Raw genomic sequence first — 15,708 nt, 5'->3', positions numbered from 1 at the left:
CAGCCCAGGGAGAACGGCGCCGTTTAGGTTGACAACTCCTCTCTTCGTTCCTCAGCTGCTCACTATATAGCAAGGACTATCGCCACACAACAGTCAGATTGAGCAAAACGCAGCAGACCACCACAACTCTTGACACTTGTTCTGCCAAGTGCTACAGTGCTCCTCCACACCAGGACAGGCAGTGTTGTCACATTTTGAGTAGCAACATGACGTTCAGTGCATGTATGCTGCGGACATTTGCGTGAGCTCCACACCACAATCTACAGCCACATGTTCAGCAGGTGGCCCTTGTCAATCAGTATGCTTGTCGATGCCTCAGCAGCACCTGTAGCATCCAAACTGGCACTATCCAGTCTAATTCCCCCCTCGTCTTAGTGAAGATTATTTGTCAATCTCGTGGAAACCCTGACTCATCCCCTCCTTAATTCAGGGGGACCAAAGTCAACTATAGCACCCAAGTTGTTGCCGAGCCAGGACTGTGAGGTGAACACTTTTTTCACAATAGACCAACTGTTTTAATGTTGTAACGCATAGCTGTAATTATATAAAGAACTATCTCTTCAATAACGCAGCTACAATATTGATAATATTCACAATTAAGGGTTAGCAGCTTATGAGTGCTGAGAACTCGTAAACAGTCATAGCCTTTAAGTGAGTATGACTGTGTTTGACAGCTATTAGAGAATTATTAAAATTCTGCATTTATTATTAATATGAAACAAAAACATACTTCAATTATGGCTCAACCAAAGCATTTTGAGTGGGCGATTGCTTAATGGAACGCAAATGAGGTCAGGAGATTAAAATAACCCGGCCTCAATTTGATGACATTGAGGGCGGGAGGTGGGGCATTGATGGAGCAGAGTTTGATGCTCCCCATTGATCCCACCTACTTGAAACCCACTGACGCTCAGTTTAGATTTCCATCCACATCATATTATGGATGGGTCCATTGTGTGTACCTTATTCTGTTAGGCAGGTTTCAGAGCTCAGGTGCTGAATGTAGAAGCCTAGCGATGAGGTGGCCGAGTGGTTAAGGCGATGGACTGCTAATCCGTTGTGCTCTGCATGCGTGCGTTCGAATACCATCCTCGTCGATCTTTCATCCATTCTGAATATAAAAGCCTTAGTCTAAAGATTAACTGGTCTGGTTATTTAGTTAGGGGATGTCAGAGAGAGAAGAGGGTGAAGGGAGTTTTGGATAAGAAACTTGGACTTCTGGTTTCCCCAGATGCTGTGGAATTTTAACACCTCAGTGTGCATCTTTTGTCCTTGATAGGATCGCCACTTGAAAGTTAGCTAGATTGATAGGTTTGGTTTCCACGTGCGTAGGAGCAATCTGTAGCAGGCCAAAGGCCAAAGCGGGAATGATTTCTGACCTGGGGTGGTCTGAATCCTGTCACCCCATTGTGCCTTTATATGGTTGGGGGTGAGGAGGAGGTCTGATTTGGGAGGAGGATGTTCGATGAACAGGATGTAGCAATTCCACTCTACTGAATCATTTGCCCTTTTGTGAAGGCTCTTACCTTTCCCCTGAAGCTGACCTTGCCTCACATCTGCTGTCGGTTTTCCTGATGCTCGGAATGCCCAGCCTCCCAATGTAAAACCGATGAAAAAGGGTTAAATCTGAGGCTGCCAGCCTAATCAAAATATAGAAATTAGCGCCGTCCCGCGAGCCAGTTTGCTGTCCTTCCATTGCCCCACCTCCGTGAATTCTGTAAGTGTTCAGCTTGGAGGCTGTGTTCAGATTATGGTAACATTCAGCAACAACTGTCTGATTGTGGTAGCCGTTTGGTTATCCATCTCAAAATATTTCACCATTTCATAGTTACCACCATTAATTCAAGTTTCGTGCATACCAAAGATGTGGGCTTTTAGAATTTGTGAGGATGGCGAGATTCCCCTTGCTGCCATTCGAAGAGTCGGCAGGGATATGTTCCAACGAGCGTTAATTGGCTGGAGCTGGGACTTCTGTTCCTCGTTCAGGAGGACATCCCGTCTTAAGAGAGCCATGCGGCGGCATACACTGCAATGGGTAATCAATCCCCAGAGCCTAAGTTCTGGGAATCCACAAACCTCCAAAGTTTTGGTTTCAGGGCGGGGAGGGTAGGCAGGACGGAGAGGGTAGGAGAGAATTTGTGGGTCGATGGACAGTGTAATTGGGGTTTTGCAAGGAAGCAGTGGGGGGTAGGAGGTCTATGGCTACCAGACCCGAAAGTGGGGGAGAGGCTGGGGAAGAGGGGTAAGAGGGGGTGGATGCAGTTGTCTGATGTTAAATAGGGACGAGGATGGTGGACAGCCCTTAAGTGGTGAATAATTGGCCATTTATGGGTTTTAACTGGGCCAGGGCAGGTCGGCAGGCCAAAGCCTTGCTCACAGCGGCGTAAAATTACTGAGAGGTCAGGCCAGGCGGGATTCCAGTGAGAATCCCATCCGGGGAATTTTACACCCCCCCCCTCAACCTAACAACCCTCCATTGGGCAGTGATAATATCCCAATAACCCAAAGTAACCCTCAGCAAGCACATTAGGCTAAACATTTCCACTCCACGTTTTGAGGAGGGGGGGGGGAAGGAACTTGGTGGGTAAGGATTTCTGCCCACCTCTTTGCTGTGTCATTGGTCAAGGGATGGGGTGGTGGGTGTAGCAGTGCAATAGAATCACTTATCCTGCTCAGAGAACACTGAAAGTGGAAGCCTAGGCTGAGAACTGCCCAAAGAAAAACATGATGTGGCTTTGATGGGGCAGCAGGGTAGCATGGTGGTTAGCATCAATGCTTCACAGCTCCAGGGTCCCAGGTTCGATTCCCGGCTGGGTCACTGTCTGTGTGGAGTCTGCACGTCCTCCCCCTGTGTGCGTGGGTTTCCTCCGGGTGCTCCGGTTTCCTCCCACAGTCCAAAGATGTGCGGGTTAGGTGGATTAGGTGGATTGGCCATGCTAAATTGCCCGTAGTGTCCTAATAAAAGTAAGGTTAAGGGGGGGGGGGGGTTGTTGGGTTACGGGTATAGGGTGGATACGTGGGTTTGAGTAGGGTGATCATGGCTCGGCACAACATTGAGGGCCGAAGGGCCTGTTCTGTGCTGTACTGTTCTATGTTCTATGTTGTGTTTAGTACTTTCCGTCAGAAATATGGAGCAGCTGCTCAGAGAAGTAATTGTGTGATTCAAGTTGTGTGGAGCCTCACATAGACTGCTGAGCCTAAAATGCCCAAAATGGGCAGAACTCCTAGGATAACCTGGGAACTCCCCCTGACATGCCCCCAGAGTCGATCAGCAGTGGGCCTAAAAAGTCTATCTCCACATCATACATGTCGCAATTTATTCCGAGGAGTGAAAACCCTGTGAATCCGGTTCTGACCAGATCAAATCGCTCTCACCCATTATGCCATACTTGACAAAACCAGAATTTCAAATCCTGTTTTGTCCAAAGTCACCACCAGTTTAAAATTGCCATACTCCCAGGTGACCATAGATAGCTTTCCCCTTTGAGGGAAGAGCTGGCTGGTGGTGATTGAACCAGAGGATCACCACATCTCAGGCGAGGGGTGAGGTTGAGAAGGCGGGGTCTTCATGAATAACCTAAGCCTGTTTGGGAATTGAACCTGCACTGTTGGCCTCGCTTTGCATCACACACCAGCTATCCAGTCAACTGAGTCAAATCAACCCTCTACCTTCACTAACATCACAGCATTTTAAGCAAATTGATTTGATTTTATTCTGACATTTCAAATTTGTTTTCTTCACCAAATAAAGCATCTAACAGGGACAGACAATTAACTCCAAAGTTTGTGAACGTGAAACAAGTATCTTGCAGATGAGTATCATACATCGAGGGCCGAAGGGCCTGTACTTCGCTGTAAGGTTCTATGTTCTATAACATATCCTCGATATCCAAGCCGCTATTAAAAGTATAAACAATGTAAGTGAAATGGTGGGACTGGCATCTGGAAATACAGGCCTTGGAGTGTAAAATTTGTATGATTTATTGAAGTGGCTTGTTTAGCACAGTGGGCTAAAGAGTTGTCTTGTAATGCAGAATAAGGCCAGCAGTGTGGGTTCAATTCCTGTACCAGCTTCCCTGAGCAGGCGCTGGAATGTGGTATCTGGGGGCTTTTCATAGTAACTTCATTGAAGCCTACTTGTGACAATAAGTTATTATTATGCTTGCAGTTTTTCTCAGCTACTCAATGCAATCTTACTTCAACATGATGGTTGCCACACACCACTGCTTCCTTTGGATGCATCAATTTGTGTCATAAGGAAGTCTTTCTTTTGGCATTTTAGATGACGGCGCTGTCTCAGCAAATAAATCTGGATGTTCAGAATGTTCTCCATTATATATTTATAGATTATTGAAATCAATCCTTTAATTATCACGTAGAAAGAGGGGGTTCGCATTTTTCGAAACCACTGAAGCTACTGGGTGGTGGAGGCAGCCTGGCTGGGGTGGGGGGGAGGGGGTTTAAGAATGTGGCAAGGCTAGATGGTCAACCCAAAACCGCCGGTGGAAAGCTAGATCTTTAAGGCAGCCTGTGTCTTTGCCTAGAAACTGACTAGCTTTTCTTCCCGTATTCAGCTACCAGTTCTGGGAAAAGCCAAAAGGGAAACATTTAGATTGGAGGGTCTTTGAAATGTGGTGACAGGTGACTGATGAGCAGCCGTAAAATGACAAAGAATTGTTGTGTGCAGCCTGTGCATCACATAGCCTCTCCCTGGGAAACTAATTGCTTTGAATTGTTAATGGTAACATTATTTTTCTGGCAATCATTTCTTTAGAATACGCAAAATGAGCATGAAACAGCTCTTTTGACTAGACATAAAAGTTAAATGTCCCAATGTTGATCAAATTAACTTCAGCTATGTGACAATGGACTATATTTGTGAGACAATAATGGCAGGAACAAAGAGCTGCTTTATGCCAAGATTTCACAGTTGTAATGTAAAAATGTTGCAGTTGAACTAGGCCAGAGAACATTCAAAAGGCAAACAGAAGCGTATTGTCACTTTATAGAAATCTAGCTACACAGACCTGAATACACAGGACAATTTCAGGAAGTTTCAATGGTTGGCACATCGAAGCAAGCAAGTATCCTGGGTCACCCTGCGACTAGAATTATGATGCAGAATGAAACAAGTGCAGAGCAAATATACAGGTGATTCCGAAATCTCAAGTTCATAATCTCTTGCTTCAGCGGTACCATTATTCATGCATTTTAAATGGCTTTAAAATGTTCGAAAGGCTCAGTGGAACCCATGTGCAGGAACTCAAAGGCGAGACATAAAATATTTTTGGTTCCTCTGTTGTCTCGGCTTTAAACTGTTTTGCTGGAGCCGAAAGGATAGAGATCTGCTTAAATTGCCTCTTCTAAAACTGCTTGTGTATACACCAGGAGCGAGAAGCACTTTGGGTGCTAAAACACTGTTTCACGTAAGTTGAAAGGCTTGAGAAAAGACAATCGTCCCTTTCTGAATGGGGTTAAAGCTGCCATAGTTCATGCAGATAAGCAATTCAAAAGCCCAGCTTGAAACTTCTCTTGTGTGATTATCTGACATCACATAGCTACTGTAGCTCAGCTGGAAATCTGGATCTACATAGCTTTTAAGAGAGATTAAAGCTGAAAAAGAGGTTTACACCATAGATGCTCTCACTTTCTCTTTCCTACTGTCGGCAGGAGTAATAATAAACAATGGTCAAAGATGGTTCCCAAAACCTCCTGAATGGCTACACTGTTGGTGGCAGCATTCATTCAAACTGAGCCCAGTGTATTGTCCCCTCTATCAGTGGATCAGAATAGAGTTTGCTGGTGGCTGCCAAAAGGTTAGCTGCACTGATGAAAGGAGTTTCCCATTATTCACTGCTCTACAGAGCTTTCCTATTATGCCTCCCTGCCACCGTTCATGATGGAGGTCCGGATCCGTGGCTGGATGATCAGTCAGAATAATTGATTTGTGCAAATGAAGCCCACAATAGTAGCGCAACATAAAATCCACTTTCCTCAAAGACAAATGATTTTGCCAGATCTGGAGCTGTCACATTCTAATGATATACATTATAAAACTTCTGACCCAAAAGTGAGAGAAAAAAAACGACAATCCTCCGAGTACATTGTGGGAGGTCCTAAATGGGGAGCCATTTGTTACAAGGAGACAGCGCTGTCATCGAAAATGCCAACAGCTCTTTAGTCTGTCAATTAAACTTTTACAATTCTTTAACAATTTTGGTGAGGCGCTCAGAAATACTTCCAAGCGCAGCTCCGGTATTGCTACTTTTTACTCCGAAGGAGCAGGAGGGGGTTATCCCTCTTTCTTGGTTATTACTTGATTAATGGAGATTTTTGTGTGGCTGATACCACAGTTTTGTGTGGTAAATTTGACATTTTGCACAGCACAAAAGCCAAAAAGTTACGATTTCAGAATTTAGCATCAGAGCATCCTGAAGTGATGCTCCTGCACTCTGTACATTGATGGTAGATAATATACAGCTGACTTTTTAAACCGAGTGTCTTTTAAACTGGCTTTAAATTCCCATTGATGGAAAAGAGATGGTTATCTGCTGGTCAACTCATTCCTTTCGGAGAAAATTTCAGAGTCAGAAGCAGGACTGCAGAGTTGCAAGCTCAACATTTCCACGGATGCCTGCTTCTCCTAATGTAGGCACTGCATATGTGCAACATTCCGAGGCCCACAATACATTTTCTGAACTATTCCAGTGGTTGCAATACTGTTTTTACAGGAGAATCTGGCTTAAAGTTTTATAAAAAAACTAATCTCACTAAGAAAGAAAAATGCATATTTGACCACATCTAACAACTTTTTTGCTACGCAACTATTACTGTTCATTACATTGTTGGAAAGTTTTCAATTTTCCCCATTTGACATTTACAGAGCAGCGAAGCAATTAAAATGGAGTGGGTCCATTTCTGTTCTTGCTAAGTTATCATTGCTATTTTGGGTGATGGAGGATACACCCAGACCCAGGCTTATGTGTAAATACTAATCAAAGTCCTATATCATCAATAGGACCCCCAAAGACAGTCTGATGGCAATAGAGGCGAGGCATGCCAAGGTACATAATTGTTCTTGTAAGCTGTACAAGAAAAGTATGGGCCCCTTCAACTCCAGGCCCCTGCCCCACTCGGGAGACAATCCACTTCAGTGACCTCACTGTGCGTTTTTCTCCATCGTTTCAGCGGATAGTCTCTGGCTCATCTTTGGCTCAAAGGTTAGCTGTTCCATCTACATCTGTACTGGGCCTGTAGATGAATTACAGAATTGTTACAGCACAGAGGGAAGCCATTGTGCCCATTATGTCTGTGCCTGCTCTCCAAATGAGCTAGGCCCCTTGTGCCAATTCCCCCCCTCCCCCCCCCCTTCTCCTTAGAATCCCTACAGTGCAGAAGGCCCATCTGGTCTGCAGTGACCCTCCAAAAGAGCACTCTACCTAGGTCCACTTCCCTGCCCTATCCCCGTAACCCCACCGAACCTGCCCATCTTTGGACATTGGGAGCAATTTAGCATGGCCAATCCACCTAACCCGCATATCTTTGGACTGTGGGAGGAAACTGGAGCACAAGAAGGAAACCCACACAGACACGGGAAAAACGTGCCAACTCAACAGTCACCCAAGGCTGAACCCAGGTCCCTGGTGCTGTGAAGTAGCAGTGCTAACCACTGTGCCACCGTGCTGCTCTCTCCACATTCTCCTCGTAGCCCTGTACACTCTTCTTTTTCAGATAACAATGCAAGTCGCTTTTGAATGCCTCGATTGAACCTGCCTCCACCACATTCTCAGGCAACCACTCCAGATTTTAACCACTCTGCGTGAAAAAGCTTCTCATGTCTCCATTGCTTCTTTTGCCAATAACCTTAAATCTGTGCTCTCTTATTCTTGATCCTTCCACCAGTGGAAACAGTTCTTCCATATCTAGTCTGTTCAGACCCCTCATGATTTTGAATACCTTTATCAAATCCCAGCCATAGTCACGGGGATAAAAGACAGCAGAGTTAAATACTCCAGCATGAAATTCATGCCAGTGAGTTGTTTTGAACTTCACCTGTGCCCCTATCAACTTTCAACTCTCTCCCACCTCCACCTAACCAAAGCCTATGTCTAATGAAAATCCACCCTCTTTACCTTTTTGAAGTATCAGCCATGGCTCAGTTGGCTGCACTTTTGCATATCTGTCATAAGGTTCTGGGTTCAAATCACACTCCAGGACTAGGGCACAAAGGTCAATGCTGACACTCGAGTGAACTATTGAAGGAGTGCTGCACTGTCAGAGGTGCTGTCTTTTAGATGTGATCTTCAAGCTGAGGCCGTGTCTATGCCCTCTGGGGGTTGTAAGAGATTGCAGGGCACTATTCCGGAGAAGAACAGGCCAGTTATCCCTGGTGTAGGGAACAACATTTATTCCTGGAACAGATTATTTGTCTGTTATTGCACTGTTGTTTTTGGCAGCTTCCTGTGCTCGTGTTAGCCGTCACATTTCCTCCACCACAACAATGAATGTACTTCAGAGTTGCTTCTTTAGCACTTGGAGATGTTCAATGGTTGTGAAATGTGTTATATAAATGCAAGTCATTCTTTCTTTGTGTTATTTGAATCAAACATATTTCATCAACAAAAAATAAAGGTGAACCCAGAAACAAGAGGAAGGTAGAGGCAATTCAATGTATATATTATTAATAGCAATGGTGTGACAATCAACTTCAATTCATAAGTCCATTGAGGTTTCTAGCATTTACACATCACATCACTTGATCTATGTTTGCAGTGTAGATTTTGTGCCTGCAACAGATCCATGTATCTGAGTCCTTGTTGCCAATACTATTACAGTGTGCTGCTAAAGAATCACTGGGTTGCATTACTTCAGCCAATAGGTATGTCAGATCTACTGTGACTCAAAGTCACGGGCTAAACACAACTACCAACAACTAGATGCAAATGAGATACTAATTAAGCACCCTCCTGACTGAAGGACACCTTGTACAATGTTCAATAAATAACAATCCTGATAATCCAACACCTAATTCTGAACAAAGGCTGGACTGAGCTACAGCAGTTACATTTGAGGAATAGTTTTGATGTCATTTGTGTAACTATGATCATTTCTGAATGGAATGCCTGCCTTCCACTCTGTGTCACTATAATAACAAAATAAATATTAGTGGTTGTGTGGAAAACTAATGGTTTTTTAAGTTTTAAAAATCAACAAAACAAGATTTTGGCTGGGATTTTTTGACCTGGGTTCGCCAGCGAGAATGGAGATGTGAGAGCAGATAGAATCTTCAATTCTTTGCCCGGAGGCAGGTCTGATCCACAGATCTCCACCACAGATAAGAGCAAGGAGATAAATCCTGAATTCATCTCAACCGGAATGGAGAATCGAACTCTATGCTGTTGGTACCCAGCTGATTCATAATGGCCGCTCAGCCAACTGAGTCCCAAGGCACTTGAGCTGCTGTGGCAACATACACTTTTACATGAATGTTGTAACCTAGGATAATGATATGAGAGGCTTTATTTTCTTTCCATCGCTTGGTTGATTGGGAATTTCTACAGCTCTGACCACCTGTTGGAAAGTTGGAAAGATTTACAGGTGACCACTCAACCTGTTTGGCCACGTCATGAATCTATCTTCATTCGACATCAAGTTCTGGAGAGGGACTTGAACACGGAGCTTCTGGCTCAGGGCAGGGACACTACCCAGTGCGTCACAAGACCCCATAGAAAAGCAGACAAGAAGGCAAATAGGATGCTGGTTTTATACAAGGAGCGTTAAAAATAAAAACAAGAAAGTGATCTTCAATTTTTCAATGTATTGACTAAGTCAGAACTTCTCACAGAGGATAGATAGTCTTGACAGGACACATACAGCACTGCTCTACCAATTTTCTGCTATGCATGTCCTCTGCCCATTAGAAACAAGAGTGTGCAGAACCAACCTTCTGAAAGAATAAAATGATGCATAAAAGAATTATGTCAAGGATAGAAAGTTTCAGTCAGAAAAAAGGCTACAAAGTTTGGCTGTGCTGCCATTGGAACAGGGAAGGTGAAAGAGCCCTTCAAATGTTCTGAGAAGGTACGTAATAAATGATGCTTTTTCATTGGGGGGGGGGTGACAGTGGTGGTACATAGGGCGAGGGTTATCAATTGAAGAATGATGGTAAAATGATCAGAAATGCTATTGCAGAGAGTTATTTGGGAATGGAATGATTCACCCACAAGCATCCACTGAGGTAGGGAATAAAGGGTCATTTAAATTGAATAGGATAAATAATTGAAAAAGAAAGACTGTGGAAAGATATTTTGAAAATTGTTATGCGATTAGATGGCTCCAGTTGAAGAGGTAGCATTGGCACCAAGGGCCAAATGGCCACCTTCTGGATTAAAATTCCATTACCTTTGAATGTTGATCGACAGAGGTCAGCAGAATACTGAGAGAAAAAGAGCAGGCGAATCAGTTTAACCCTCTGACACATTGTGCTGTAATATTTTGTTCTGGGATTAAGCCACCGACATCAGGTGAATTTCTTCATATTGGTGTCTGATGCCTGACCTGATCTTTGACTACTTGCCTAATTAGTGGTTCGGATGCACAATTAAAGGAGGTTAGTGGGCTCCTGAGACAGAGGCCGCGATTATCTGTTGTGGGTCCACCCCGCTACCGCCGATAGCGAGGACGGAGAATTCGGTGCTGTGCCAAATCTCCCATTCACTGCAGCGGGAGTAGAGAATCCCACTACCGTGAACGGATGGAGATCCATCCCAGAGGCTGCTAGTGCTAGTTCGAGAGACAGGGTAAAATTTCTGGGTCATTAAAAAGGTCGCCATCGTAAAGGGACAACCCCTCCAATGGACCACCGGAGGCTGCAGCTGTGACCCACCGTCTCTCCCCCCACCCCGGTCCACGAGGCCGCCTCCAACCCCAGCCACATTCGGTCTCAATGGACTGTGAAAATTCTAGTCAGTGTCTGGTGAGTAGTCTTACTTGATTTTTTAAATAATTTATGGGATGGTGTTGCTGGCTGGCCCAACGTTTATGCCTGTCCCTAATTACCTCTGAATCGAGTGGGTTCCTAGGCCATTTCAGGGGACATTTAAGAGTCAACCAAATTGTTGTGGACTTCCAGTCACTTAGGTCAGACCAGGTAAAGATGACAGATTTCCTTCTCTGAAGGATATTAGTGAACCGGAAGGGTTTTAACGACAACCGCTCATCACTTAATTCCAGATTTTTATTTAATTTGAATTTATTGGATAGGCACATGGAGCACACTAGAATGACAGGGAGTGGGATAGCTTGATCTTGGTTTCGGACAATGCTCGGCACAACATCGAGGGCGAAGGGCCTATTCTGTGCTGTACTGTTCTATGTTCTATGTTCACTATTTGCCGTGGTGAGAATAGAATCGGAGTCAACAGAGCTTTACTGTGGGTCTCTGGATTGCTACTACGGTGACAATATTACTGCACCACAACCTCCCACAATTCAATTGTCCAAATGGGCTGCCCATTGCCCGTAGGTGAGTGACTGTGACTTGAGCGCATTACTACAGTTTATTCATGTCCTGTTCTCTGTTTGATTTATGACAATATCTTTAAGGTTATTGGTTCAGGAATTGATTCAGATTTTGGTCATTGGAAATTATGACAATGTTGTCCGTGAGAGGCGGAATATTTCTCTTATGATTAAATGAAACTGAGTAACAAGTGTCACACTGTCTGTTAATAAAGTGGATAATGTGGCAGAAAAGTTCTCAATAAGGATAACAAGTATTAAGATACTTCTGATGCAAAGAAATACTGGTAATTTTCACTGCTCAAGTCTTTTGAAACCAGAAGTGACTAATGGTCATGAACTCCTATTCAATGCAGCCATCTGAAATATAGATGGTCCCCTTCTGCTACTTTCTTGGCTGTTGTAAATATGAGACAGAAGATGGAGACATCAGTGCCAAGGATGCCACCAGGAACCCTTTGTTAAACTTAAGCATGATCAAGGGCTGGATTCTCCCACCTCACCTGCCACAAGAATGAGACGGGAGAGCCGTGTAGCATGGTGGGCGGGATTCTCCCCTACCCGGCGGGGCGGGCAGTCCCGGCGCCGAGGAGTGGCGTGAACCAGTCCGCATCGGGCCGCACGGAAGGTACGGAATCCTCTGCACCTTCAGGGGCTAGGCCGGCGCCGGCGGGGATGGCTCCATGCGAACCGGCGCGGAAGGGGCTTGGCGCCAACCGCCGCCGAAGGGTCTCCGCCGGCCGGCGCGAGTTGGCGCATGCGTGGGAGTGCCAGCGTGTGCTGGCGTCATCGCGGCGCAAGGTGTTCATCTCCGCACCGGCCATGGCAGAGATCCACAGCAGCCGGTGCGGAGGGAAAGAGTGCACCAATTGCACAGGCCCGCCCGGGGATCGGTGGGCCCCGATCGCAGGCCAGGCCACTGTGGGGGCACCCCCCCGGCGCCAGATCCCCCCGTGCGCCCCCGAGGACCGAGGACCCAGCCTGTAGAGCCACGTCCCAACGGTAAGTACCACGTTTAATTTTGGCCAGCGGGACCGGCCGAAAACGGGCGGCCGCTCGGACTATCGCAGGCCGGAGAATCGCCGGAGGGACCCGCTGCCAGCGACCACAGACCGGCGCGGCGCAATTCCCGCCCCCGCCAAAACCCTGGCGCCGGAGAATTCGGCAGCCGGCGGGTGCGGGATTCACGCCGCCCCCTGGCAATTCTCCGGCCCGGCGGGGGGTCGGAGAATCCCGCCCGTGCACTCCATTGACCTCTGTGGGATTCTCCGGTTGCCGGGTCAACACGGCCGGAAAATCCCGCCCCTTATTTCAATTTTCATTCAGAAATAGGCCTTTCATGATGTTTTAGACAATTATATCAATCACATTAAGTGCTTTTATCTATGGAAATATTGAAAAAAAAACAATTCTCCACCTTGTTTATAAGTGCAAAAAATTATACTGACTGTTTATTCAGTCCTTTAGCCATTATTTCACAGTAAGAAGTCTTACAACACCAGGTTAAAGTCCAACATGTTTGTTACAAACAATGTGTTTGTAACAAATATGTTGGACTTTAACCTGGTATTGTAAGACTTCTTACTGTGCTCACCCCAGTCCAACGCCGGCATCTCCATATCATGGCTACCATTATTCCACTTTTTAGGTTTACCTTAGCTAGTCCCACATGTACCGCAACGCTGGCCACTCCTATACAAGCATCATACACTCAGGTGTTTGCATGTGGTCCAAACTGGTTACCTGATGCATAACCGTGGGTGTAACGATAGAACCTCCTTGCGAATTGTACTGGATATTGTGTCTTTTGCACATGTTCTCACACGCGCTTCTCCAATCTTTCCAAAGGTGGTCTGAGAAACACTTAGTGAGATGAAATCATTTATTTTACAGACAGCCTGAATGTGAGGAAAAACAGCCAACATAAATTCCAAATTACTTCAGTCTGTCTCACTACCCTGCTAGAAAAATAGGAAAAAGTAATAAATCACGAAGCCTGTCCTTTTTGTGGGTTGGGTTACTTGTTTTAGCTGTTGCTTCTCTTTCTGGACAATTTCTAATTGCAAAAACTGACCTGTGGCTTTTTTTATCTTCTAGATCTGGACCAGATGTCTACACCTTGCAGAGTATTGTTTAGAACTGACTCATGGTTCATTCTTTTCCCCTGTATTCCCAAACAGTGGTGGGTCATGCTAACTTCATATTTATAGAAATTATAGCTCAGAAACAGGTACTTATTCTTTACATGAGCCTCCTCCTATCTTTCTTCACTTAATATTGCCTCCTGACCCCATCACACTCGTGTGTTTATCAAGCTTCCCTTAAATGGACCTATGCAAGTCGCCTCAGCTATTCCTCATGGTAGACAGTTCCACATTCTACCCAACTCGCTGGGTAAAATGTTCTCCTTAGTAATGATTTGCAAGCAGGCCTGTCGTTAAAACCTGCTTTCCGCCTCTCCCTACCCACCCTCAACCCCTGCCATCCCACTGTTTTGGAGGGTGGGTGTAAAGGAAATATTTTTCATTCCTGAAAGGGGGCCATTCTAAGCTATTAAAGGTGAGATAGTTAGCACTGCTGCTTCACAGCTCCCAGGTTCAATTCCAGCCTCAGGTGGTTGTCTGTGTAGAATTTGCACTCGCTCCCAGAATCTGTGTACGTTTTCTCCGGGTGCTCCGGTTTCCTCCCACAGTCCAAAAATGTGCAGGTTAGGTAAATTGCCCCTTGGTGTCCAAAGGTTAGGTGAGGTTATGGGGAAAGCGTTGAGGCCGACTTGATGGGCCGAATGGCCTCCTGCACTGTAGGGATTCTATGAGAGAATGATCCCCAACTACATCAGCAGTGGCAGTCAAGAAACCGGTCCATTTGACTTGAATGCATTTCTTCCAGCCCTGCAGCTTTCAAAACAGTGTTAATTCGCCTTACATTAAAACCCAACCCTTTAACATAGCTCAATCGCAAAATCCTTCTTGTGAACAGAAAAAATGATCAAGAATCCTGAAACATGACAAGTCATATATTCAGCTATTCATCAAGTTGGAAAGTATTGATCTCTGGCTCTATAGCCTTAACAGGCTTACGGGGAGAGAGTTCTAGATTTCTATAACCCTTTCTGTGAAGAAGTGCCTTCTGACTTCACCCTTGCACGGTCTAGCTCTAATTTGAAGATTATACCCCTGGTTCCGGACTCCCACTCTAACTACACGCGAAAATAATTGATCAACAATACAGAATGGATATTTACAGTAGGTTCTTCACCGGGCAATTGTCTGATTGACAGGCTTGGCTTCCAGTTGAATGGGATGGACCCTGGACCGGGTCACATGTCCTGCCCTGGTGGAGGTTGGCTTGTGTGTGCGCGCGCGCATATGTGTGTGTCCTTTTGAACTCTGATGCAAGGGAAAGTAAATTGGAACGTGGTTGAGCAGAAACCCTCCTGGTCAACAAGTAGTGCTGGAAAGTCACTTACTTCTCACCAAAGTTGTCCTAGTTTCCCTAAAGGTACTGTGTTTCCTCAAGCCTGGGAAACTTAGCCTTCCTGCGTTAAACCTACCAAGCAGGATAAATCTAAGGCCGCCAGCTTCATAAAATATTTAAATTGCCAACCCCTCCTCCTGTTAAACCAAGAAGTGGACAGGTTGGGGCAAATTAGGGTGGGAATTGAGATTTTAAAAGTGTTGGCGTCTCACCCAATCCTAACCCACCTGTTTGTGGAGGTTAAAATTCATGCTATTTAGCATACATAGCATATATGTTGTCCAAACATTGCCATTTTACTTAAAAAAAAACACAAAAGAGTTGAGGAACCTGGGGCTGGATTCTCCCCCACCCGGCGGGGCGGGAGGTCCCGGCGGGATGGAGTGGCGTGAACCACTCCGGCGTCGGGCCGCCCCAAAGGTGCGGATTTCTCCGCACCTTTAGGGGCCAAGCCCTAACCTTGAGGGGCTAGGCCCACGTCGGAGTGGTTGGCGCCCCGCCGGTCGGCGGGAAAGGCCTTTGGCGCCACGCCAGCCGGGGCCGAAGGGATTTCACCGGCCGAAAGTCCGCGCATGCGCCGGAGCGTCAGCGGCTGCTGATGTCATCCCCGCGCATGCGTTGGGGAGGGGGTCACTTCCGCGTCGGCCATCGTGAAGACTATGGCCAACACGGAAGAAAAAGAGTGCCCCCACGGCACAGGTCTGCCCGCCG

The 15,708-nt window shown here is 45.9% G+C and overlaps 1 protein-coding gene and 1 non-coding gene across 3 annotated transcripts in view; one reads left to right on the top strand and one right to left on the bottom strand.

Moving 5' to 3' along the window:
- The window catches only part of LOC119950798 (inositol polyphosphate-5-phosphatase A), a 659,385-nt gene that overhangs the window by 187,189 nt on the left and 456,488 nt on the right, over positions 1-15,708 (bottom strand). The window lies entirely within an intron of this gene.
- trnas-gcu lies at positions 1,016-1,097 on the top strand. The gene has a single exon. It is a non-coding gene; the product is annotated as a tRNA-Ser (tRNA).

The sequence above is a fragment of the Scyliorhinus canicula genome, chromosome 16 (assembly GCF_902713615.1).
Source record: "Scyliorhinus canicula chromosome 16, sScyCan1.1, whole genome shotgun sequence".
NCBI lineage: Eukaryota > Metazoa > Chordata > Chondrichthyes > Carcharhiniformes > Scyliorhinidae > Scyliorhinus > Scyliorhinus canicula.
Note: the sequence above shows the minus strand (reverse complement) of the source record. Positions and strands in the feature narration are given on the sequence as shown.